The sequence below is a fragment of the Mesocricetus auratus genome, unplaced genomic scaffold, assembly GCF_017639785.1.
Source record: "Mesocricetus auratus isolate SY011 unplaced genomic scaffold, BCM_Maur_2.0 Super-Scaffold_100014, whole genome shotgun sequence".
Taxonomy (NCBI): Eukaryota; Metazoa; Chordata; class Mammalia; order Rodentia; family Cricetidae; genus Mesocricetus; species Mesocricetus auratus.
In genome coordinates this window covers 23933801-23944173 of record NW_024429197.1, presented here as the reverse complement: position 1 = coordinate 23944173, position 10373 = coordinate 23933801, and the positions used below count along the sequence as shown (strand labels likewise).

Below are 10373 nucleotides of genomic sequence, written 5' to 3'. Positions count from 1 at the left end.
TGTAACTCCAGTTCCGGGGGACCTGAAGCCCGTCTCTGGCCTCTGAAGGCACCGGGTATGAAAGTGCTGTACATACATATATGTAGGCAAGATACCAATGCACTTGAAATAAATAGATAAATAGGGGTTATTGAGATGGCATATCTGGCACAGACACCTGTCTCCAAGCCTGATGACTTCAGTTTGCTCTCACGGAGTCCAGCGTGGAAAGAAAACGGACTCCTGCAGGCTGTCCTCTGACCTCCACACACAAACACACACCAAACAAACAAATAAATAAATAGGTTTAAAAAAACCTTGCCGTTCTACTGATGGACATTTGAGTAGTTCCAGGGTGGCCTGGCATGAGGACAGCGGCCCAGAGTCTTCTATCAGCCTTCTGATAGAAGGAAGCATTCGGGAAATGTGTTTATTTCCCTTAGTGGTGACATTTTTGGTTTGGAGTGACAAGGTGGCAAAGGCCTTGTATAAATATCTTTGCCATCTCACATGCAACATCTTGTGGCCCCAACTTGGTTCTTCTCCATGTCCCCTCTGGGGTTGCACCTGATTTTATCAGTTTTCTTATTAACCTTTCAGGGAAATGAAACAATTTTGCGTTTGTGTCTTGGCCAGGAATTGCTTGATCCAAAGTTCTTTTTTCTTTTTTCTTTTTCATATTACAACTACTTTCTTTCAGATACCCCAGGCTGGCCTCAAACTCACAACATAGCTGTGGATGATTCTGAATTCCTGGTCCTCTTACATCTACCTCCCAGGCACTGGGATTTCAGGCTTTCACTGCCTGCCCAGCTTGATCCTGGGATCCAAGACAGGCTCCAAAGCTACAGAGAAACCCTGTTATGAAAAAGCGAAAACAAAAACAAAACAAAATCCTAAAAATAAAACAAAACAAAAACTGAAAAACTAGAATGCACACATAGCAATATACTCATGCAACAGAATACTACCCCTCAGTGAAAACGGACAAGCTACTATACATACAAGATTAGGCTCATGAAAAAAAAGAGTAAATGCTGTCTATAACTATATGACGTTCAAAGCCAAGTTAAACTCTGCTTAGTGGTTTCCTGGGGAGGATGGAAAGAAGTGTGATCAGGGGTGCATAAGAGACAATTTTCTAGCTGGTCGCTGCTAACAACTGACTGTTGCACCCTCCTAAAACCTGCAGAGGCTTCCATTTCCATATCCATTATCCAGTGAGAAGGCATTCATGTGCAGGATAAGAAGAAGAAAGCCCACATCTTGGTCCTGGATGTCCCAACCTCACACTGTGAGAAATGTGTCTGTTGCTGTTGTACTGCGTTACAGCAGCCTCAGCAGACTAAGCCAGTGAGGTTTACACAGATGTGTTGAAGTGGTAATTATGTATAACCTATGATTAATATGCTCTTCTGCATGAATTATTTACTTCAATAAAGTTCATTAAATTAATGTATTCATGTACTATTTGCATACAAAAGCAAAAAAATCAGACTCAACTTTTCAACATGTCTAATTTGTAGACAAATCTTAGCGTGATTCATAAATTAAACACATTACACCTCAGCCAAACACACAATTTTTTTCCCAGAGAAATTTAGATTAACAAAAAAAGCTATTCATTTCTGTACTTAGGAGAAGCCATCCAGATGAAGCCAAAATACACAGTATTAACCAAGCAGTTATAAATCTAATCATATCAAAGAGAGGTTCAGTGTCCAAACATACATTTTTAAGACAAATAAGTACCCACTGAGGAAGAACCTTGAAGTTATCGTCTCTTACACTCAGCCTCCAGTGAACTATATCTTCCCTTTGATGGCTTCAGCCAACCCCCAAACGGATACCACCTAAATTCTGGACGCTTCCATGAGGGGGCACTACAGTCCCACATCTAACAGGGGTCAAATTGGCCTGTGAAGTCCTCTTTATCTAACCTACCACCACAATCTAGAGACTCGTACCTCACCCAAGGAGGAAATCATTGGCATGATAAGGAATAGGACTCAGCTATCCCTGGTCCACATGACCCTGGGCTCCACAGCAGGGTCCTCACAGTCTGACGCAGGTATGCTTTCTCTTAAGATGGTTGACCCATGGATGCTAGTGACATTCATTTCATCATGATGGTTCTTTAACAATAATCTGGGAAAAGTCAAAGCACTGAGTTGGGCCTTGGGTCATCATCCAAAGACTGGTTTATCAATTCATCCTGTGACTCCAGTGCCAGTCTAAGTTGAGTTGTTTTGGTACCTCCATTGCCACCTCTCTTCCTCTTCCTCCTACCACCCTTCTTCCCAGGACCAACCCTGACTGCTCCCACCCCCACCTCACCCCCACCCCCTGCAAGGCTGTTGCCTAAAGTCGCCACAAGTCTCTTGCTTGTCCAATGAGGGCAGTCCACATGAGTGGCTTAATGCTATTAGCACAACTTGATCTTAGGAAAACAAAGCGAATGACTCTGTATTGAAAACATTTCTGTGCCTAAAACTTGCTTACAAATACAATAGTTCCTCTTGTTATGCATGCCAACATCAACCTGGTCTAGCATCTAAGCTTAAATGTGCTCTGGGAGGAGTGGCAGCCTGGGGCTGAGAGTGTGGGCTGCCCTGAGTCTGTCACTTACTGGCTACGTGGATTTGGAAAAGCCAGAGAGCTCTTCATATCATTTCCTTATAATAGGGAACACAATAGTCAGTTTAAGTGTCCCCTATTCCAAAAGCTTGAGGCCTGGTCAGGGATGGAGGTACACATCTGTAATCTCAGTTCTTATGAGGCAGGAGGATCACAAGCTAAATATCAGATGTGCTAGAAAACAAGATTCTGCCAAATATATATGTAGTCAAACTTCAGATTTTCAAATTTGAGACTATTTGCATATAAATGAGATATTGGGCACATAGGATTCAAGGCTAAACTCAGCAGGTATAAGTTTTTCTATTACAAGGTGTCCTGTGATTTCTACGTGTGCACCATGGTATAAATGTAATAACTTTCAAAATTATTTTGTGTTTCATATATAATTCATATACATAGACTAGAAGGTGTAATTTTATGCAATATTTTAGTGCCTGTATTTTGGGGTTTTCTGTTTGTTTTCTTTTGTTATGTTAGTTTTTTTTTCAAGACAGGGCTTCTCTGTGTAGTCCCAAATGTCCTGGAACTTACTTTGTAAACCAGGCTGACTTCAAACTCAGAGATCCTCTGCCTTCAGGCAGATCTGATGGAGGCATTTTCTCAATTGAGTTTCATTTTCCCAGAAAACTCTAGCTTGTGTTGACGACAAACTAAACAGGATGGTGATACATGCCAAGAATCCTACCATTCAGTGGCTGATGGCAAGAAAATCAGAAAGAACATGTTGTCTTTAATCCCAGTATTTGGGAAGCAGAGGTAGGTGGATCTCTGTGAGTTCGAGGCTAGCTTGTTTTACAAAGTGAGTTCCAGGACAGTCAGGGTTGTTACACAGAGAAACCCTGTCTCAAAAAAAAAAACAAAAAAACAAAAACAAAAAAACAAAAAAAAAAAAAAACCACACACACACAACAAGCAAAAAGAATAAGAAATTATATCCACACACCAATACCAGGTAACATGACTTAGGTAAGGGGCATCTGGATGGTGCAATCTGTGTCACATTAGGGGCTGGTGACTTTGGGTTATAAGCAACAGTCTTGAGTGATGCTGTGTTGTTGACGGCAGTCTGGGGGACACTAGGAGGTAAAGGACTGTGGAGATACAGTCTGGATGAAAAAGACTCCAGGTTAATTAAACTGGAGGTACAATCATTTGGAATCACAAACGGTGATACGTAAAGTGTGTTGAGAACTATTTTGAATGATAACAGGCTTGGAGTAAAACAAGGTTTAGGTAAAACCAGATTTTCTGTGACAGGGGTGTCAGAAAGTGGTGTGTTGGTGACTGCCTAACCATTATCTCTAAGGTAAGTGGGGGGAGGGAGGAAGAGACGTGAGGGAGGGAAGGGAGGGAGAGGAAAGAGGGAGGGAAAGAGGAAGGAAGGAAGGAAGGAAGGAAGGAGTAGGGAGGGAAGGAGGGAGGGGCCTGATTTGTAGAGTTTCCAATTTTGTGATGTTAATATTTCTACTAAGATTTCAAACTGCCAAGATGAATTCACAGTGAGCCACCCAGGAAGGTCTGGAGGAAGAGGGTCTGGGAGGAGGGACTGAGGGGGTTTGTGGTGAGGGGGTGTTTTTGTTTGTTTTTCTTTTCTTTTTGAGACAGGGTCTCTACGTGGTTCTGGCTGTCCTGGAACTCTATGTAGCCCAGGAAGCCTCTACCTCCCAAATTCTGGGATTAAAGGTGTGCAGCATATGCTGGTCTAGGGACTGAGTTTTGAACACATCAATATGCCCAGGCAGAAGCCAGAGGAGTGACGTGGGGGCATTCAGAGACCTCCTTGTTAAGAAGGATAGAAAGGGCAGGGAGTGCTCAGCAGGACTTCATGTTTCTGAGATAATCCTAGTTTGGACGATGGTACCCCATAACCATGAAGAACCAGATGCTATGTCATCCAATTTCCCCTCAACCCCCAGGTAAGGACATGTTGCCAGCTCACTGCCTCTAATGGAAGCGCCCCTCCTCCAATCAGGTGGTTCTGATGGAAATCTTGGCACTTGAGAGCTCCAAGCTATCCCATGATGGAAGCTTAGTCAATCCAAGCCCTTCTGTGGGTGGTGCTACAGGCAGTGAACCAGGAAAGGGCTCATCGAGTTTCCTCTGATGTCACCAACAGCCTTCCATAGTGGGGGAAGCCTGTCTGAAGCACCAGAGTAGCTGGAAGAAGAGAGAAGGTACAAGTCCCTGCATCCAGATCCACTCACGGTCACTCCAGGTATGAGCCAACAAATAGAGCACAGCAGACACTTCATGGATCATCCCAGGAACCTTAAGAAGGGATGACCCAGGTGCCCCTGCTAGGGATGAAGAAACTTGCCTGTGACCATCGGGTAGAAAGCCAGGGCTTCTCTCGTTCTGGGGCGGACAAGTCTTTAATGTGGGGACCTGTCCTGGGCATTGTAGGATTGTGGGTAGCAACCAAGCCACTTCCTGTTAGACGCACACACACTCTACCCTTAGGGTTCTTCAACTGAAAATGAGTCCAGTTACAGGCAAACATCCATGGGGTGTGGACTCAAATTGCCCCAGTTAAAACTTTCTGCTGCTCCCCAAATTCTTTTTGGGTTGCTGTCATTGCATCATCAGGATAATCTTGTATTAGCTACAATTCAGAGCCACCCAATCTGTGTCAAACACAAATGAGCCAGTGTTCCTGAAACCCTGGGTCAGTCACACACACTGCCATTTAAACCCTGTGTTGCCTAATACCCACATCTCCTGCAAGTCTGTGTCCCCGTGTCCTGTCCCCAACCACGGCCCACGGTCCGGTCATGGAGACTCATGTGACTCATTACCCAATGCCTTCTATCACCACCAACAGCTTCATAGACAGAGGCACAGACTCGCATACCCAGAGGCAAGGGGAGACAAGATGCTCACAGAGACAGAGGCAGTGGACTTCCCAAGGCCACTAGTGGTGGCGTGCTAAATGGGTCACTTCAGACCCACCAAGCCTGCTAAACCCTGTTAGTGCCTTCAAGTCCCATCCCCCTACCTGTGGATTACATCTGGGAATGGGAAAGCTAGATTGGGAGAGTAAGGAGCTTAGACCCAATGTGACAGCTAATCACTCACACAAGGCCTCTACCTAGGTCACCAAGCCCTGAGCATCCCCACCCCCACCCACTCAGTAAGGCCCAACATTACCAGGTCCACAGCCCAGGTGGGCAGAGGAAGGGCTTCAGACCCTCCCCAAATTCCTTCTTCTTCCCCATGTGAGGAGGAGATAAGAGATGCCCACCAAGGTCTAGAGTGTCAGCAGGGGCTCTGAGGATGTAGGGACAGAGACCTTGAGTAAAGGTCACCCTAGCACCAGAGACACCGCCTTCCCTATCTTGAGAGATGTGGGGGACAATGGTCCCTCCTCTTCCGGCCACTCCAGTTTGCTCAGGCCCTAAGAGTTACCAAGAGAATCAGGCTGTGTTTGGGGGAGGCAATCAAAGACTCTGAAGAGCCCACCCCAAGCTTGCCTGGAATGGTTGTCATGACGATGCCCCAGATACTGCAAGAGGCAGCGGCTGGTCCTTGAAGTGGGGATGGCTGAGACAGCGCATCTTCACACTGAGGCAGGTTGGGGTGAGAGGTCAGTGGTGTCTGGGAACATTCCTGCTGGGAAGATGGCTGGGGCTGATGTCTTCCCCACTTCAGTTTCCCAGTTCAAGCCCCGCCCTCTCCCTCTGGCCTCCACTCCCCAGCTGCTCCCTGGAGCAGGCCAGTGTCAGAGTCTGGCTCCTGAGAGGGTCACAGTGCCTCAGATGGGCAGATATGGGTAGGAAAAACAGATGGCCTCAGGATGCAGAGGATAGTGAGAAGGCTCCAAACCGAGTTCTAGAAGAATAAAAAGCCAGGTATAATATAGTGATATATATAGTTAAGAGGTTCAAGTTTATTGGTCATAAACATGACATTTACTGGGGCTGGAGGTGAGGACCAGAAGGTAGAGGCTCAGGTGGAGGCCCAGCTATAAAGGGCGTGGTAAAGGTCAGGTAAGGATCTAAAATGTTACTTATGTTTATTTTATGTATATGTGCATGGGTGTTTTGCTTGCATGTATCTTCATACCATGTGCATACAATACCTGACAAGGTCAGAAGAGGGCATCAGATTCACTGCCTTGTTATTACAGACACTTCTTAGTGACCATCTGGGGTGTAGGGAACTGAACCAGGGTCCTCTACAATACAAGCATTCTTAACCACTGAGCCACCTCTCCAGACTCACGTGTATTTAACAAAATTTAAAGTCATCCTTTCATCTTTTGCATCTAAGGGGATTTGATGTCCATCCATTCCTACAGATGGCCTCTCATCCCCTGAGGTTGGGTTTTCCTGCTGGAGAGTAGCAGTGTCTAGTTTGCAGACTCTTTCTTATAAGTCAATGAGAAAATGAATGTGAGATTCTTAACATGGAAAGTGCTCCATAAATAGTGGCTTTTTAAAAAGTGGGGCTTAGAAACAGCAGAGAGAGAATTAAGCAAATCACGAGGATCTGTGCAGCTCTTGACTGGCCAGCCTGCAGTCATATCTGTCCTGGAGACAGTAGCTATGGAAAGCATAAATTTTCTTCCTTCTTAAGGAGGAAAACAATGAACTGGACCATGTGGAGAGACGGTGACAGCACACACATTCCAAAAGGGAGAGGGAACTCTGCCAGGCGCACTGGGAACGAGCTAAAAATTTGGAGCTCATCTGCCTTGTAATGTAAGCTATAATACTTGCATTCAGGAGAGCGAGGTCCAAGGATTGGGCCAACCTGGGCTACAGACCAAAACTCTCTCTCAAAAACTAATTAATTAAATAAGTTAAAAGAGAAATAAAGCCAAAAAATAATTATTTTATTTAACTTGTTATATGAGTATGGGTGTTTTGCCTGAGTGTATGTCTGTGCACTGCATGGGTGCCTGGCTGGTGTAGGAGGAGGCCAGAAGAGGATGCCAGGTCCCCTAGGAGTAGAGTTACAAGTGGTTGTGAGCCTCCACGTGGAGGCTGGGAATCAAACCTGGGTTCTCTGGAAAAGCACCAAGTGCTCTATTAGGATGGCTGAACCATCTCTCCAATGCTGCCCAACCCTCTATAATTCTTTAACACTGCTCTAATAATTACAAAGTTCTAAGTAAAAAAAAAATAAGTAAAATAAAATAAGAGCTTTTGTTGTTTAGGGGTTGTTCTGTGGTGGTGGGCATCATGTCCCCCACAAGCCATGTACTCCTGAGCTTTTGTTTTGTTTGGTTTGGTTTGGTTTTTTTTGTTTGTTTTTTTGTTTGTTTGTTTGTTTTTGGTTTTTACGAGACAGGGTTTCTCTGTATTGTCGGAGGCTATCGGTCCAGCCCAGCCTCGAATTCACAGAGATCCGCCTGCCTCTGCCTCCCGAGTGCTGGGATTAAAGGCGTGCGCCACCACCGCCCGGCTTGGTTTGGTTTGGTTTTTGAGACAGCGTTTGTCTGTGTAGCCCTGGCTGTCCTGGAACTTGCTTTGTAGATCTTCCTGGCTTTGTTTTAAGATGTGTGTGTGTGTGTGTGTGTGTGTGTGTGTGTGTGTGTGTGTGTGTGTGCGCGCGCTGCCGTCAAGTCCCCAGGACCTGGACTTGCATGTGACTGTGAGCTGCCTCACATGGGTGCTGGGAAGCAAAGTGTGCCCTCTGGAAGAGCAGTAAGCAATCCTAACCACTGAGCCTCTTTCTTTTTGTTTTTGCTTTTTGTTTTTGTTTTTCAAGACAGGGTTTCTGTGTGGCTTTGGAGGCTGTCCTAGAACTCTCTTTGAAGATCAGGTCTGCCTCTGCCTCCCAAGTGCTGGGATTAAAGGCGTGAGCCACCACTGCCTGGCTACCTCTTTCTTTTTGTTTTTGTTTCTTTCCTGTTTTGAGACAGGGTCTCATGCAGCCCATGCTAACCTGGGGTTCACTTTGTACCCAAGGAACTTGAACTCCTGATCCCCCACCTCTACCTCACAAGGGCTTGGATTACAGGTATATGCTATAATGCCAGGCTCTCCTTTTGTTTTTAATTAATTATCTAAGCCCTTCATGGTGGTTCACACCTGTAATCCTAGTACTTGGAAGGCTGAGGGAGGAGAATTGCCATGAGATGGAAGCCAACCTGCACTTCTTGGTGTTTGTTTGGTTTTGGATTTTTTGAGACAGGGTTTCTCTGTGTAGCTCTGGCTGTCCAGGAACTTGCTCTGTAGACCAGGCTGACCTTGAATTTACCGAGATCTACCTGCCTATGCCTCTGCCTCTCAGGTGCTGAGATAAAAAGGCATGGGCTACCATGCCCAGCTCAACAGGCACTTTAAAAATAATTAAATTCAAAGAGTTTTTTAAAGTAGGGTTTAATCTATCTATACTCAATTTATTCAAAATGAAAAGTTTAAATATATATTCATTCAAAATAACTGTTAACAAAAAATGTGTATATAGCTATGTGTGTGTGTGTGTTATATTATGCAGTTGGAGGGATTGAAACCAGCCTTGCATGTGAGTCTTCTATTGAATTTATTATCTATCCATTTGTAGAGCATCTTCATAGACAAAACAGCAACAGTCGTTCTTCCGCTGAGGCCTGTGACTTTCCTGGGTACAGGTGTCTCCAGTTTCCAGTACCACATGCAAATATCGCCCCATGGAGTGGGCCTTAAATCCAATCAGAAAGTCAGTTCTGGGGCTGGAGAGATGGCCTCAACAGTTAAGAGAACTGGCTGCTCTTCCAGAGGACCCAGGTTCAATTCCCAGCACCTCCCCCCCACAGCACCTTACAACTGTCTGTAATCCAGCTCCAAGTGATATGACATCCTCACACAGTCAGAAATGCATGTAAAGTAAAAATAAATAAATCATAAAAAAGAAGGCGGCTCTATCTATACCCACTCAAGCCATATTGCACTAGCTGGCGCATCATGCCTCGCACTCCATCTGAAGCATGCGCATCATGCCTCGCACCCCATCTGAAGCATGCGCATCATGCCTCACACCCCATCTGAAGCATGCACATCATGCCTCGCACCCCATCTGAAGCATGCACATCATGCCTCGCACCCCATCTGAAGCATGCACATCATGCCTCGCACCCCATCTGAAGCATGCGCATCATGCCTCGCACTCCATCTGAAGCATGCGCATCATGCCTCGCACTCCATCTGAAGCATGCACATCATGCCTCGCACCCCATCTGAAGCATGCACATCATGCCTCGCACCCCATCTGAAGCATGCGCATCATGCCTCGCACTCCATCTGAAGCATGCACATCATGCCTCGCACCCCATCTGAAGCATGCACATCATGCCTCGCACTCCATCTGAAGCATGCAGAAGCCTCAGCTGCTAGTACTTTGGACCACAGTTCCCTCCAGCAGCCTTACAGTTCCTTCTGGTACTATAAAAGCTAGCCCACAGAGAAGGGATTTTTGGCTTAGCTGCAGTATTTGAGTCTTGCAACCAAAGCATGTGACATATTTAGCAACAGACTCTTTTTCTTTTTGAGACAGGATTTCTTTGTGTAGCCCTGGTTATCCTGGGACTCACTCTGTAGACCAGGCTGGCCTCAAACTCACAGAGATCTGCCTGCCTCTGCTTCCCCAGTACTGACTGAGATTAAAGGTGTGCACCCCAAGTGCCTGACTCAGCCGGCTTTTTTATAGCACCCAGGACCACCAGCACAGGGGTGACACTACCCACAGGGAGATGGGCTCTCCCACATCAGGAAAATGTACCACAGGCTCGCTCCCAGGCCAATCTGGTAGGGGCATTTTCTCAATTAAGG

At 45.8% G+C, this 10373-nt stretch overlaps 1 long non-coding RNA gene across 1 annotated transcript; it reads left to right on the top strand.

Annotated features, from left to right (window-relative positions):
- Window positions 1–3780: 3780 nt before the first annotated feature.
- Window positions 3781–10183, top strand: LOC110343482. The gene is made up of 4 exons (XR_005881430.1): window positions 3781–3925; window positions 4736–4834; window positions 7195–7319; window positions 9130–10183. It is a non-coding gene; the product is annotated as an uncharacterized LOC110343482 (long non-coding RNA).
- The last annotated feature ends 190 nt before the right edge of the window (window positions 10184–10373 follow it).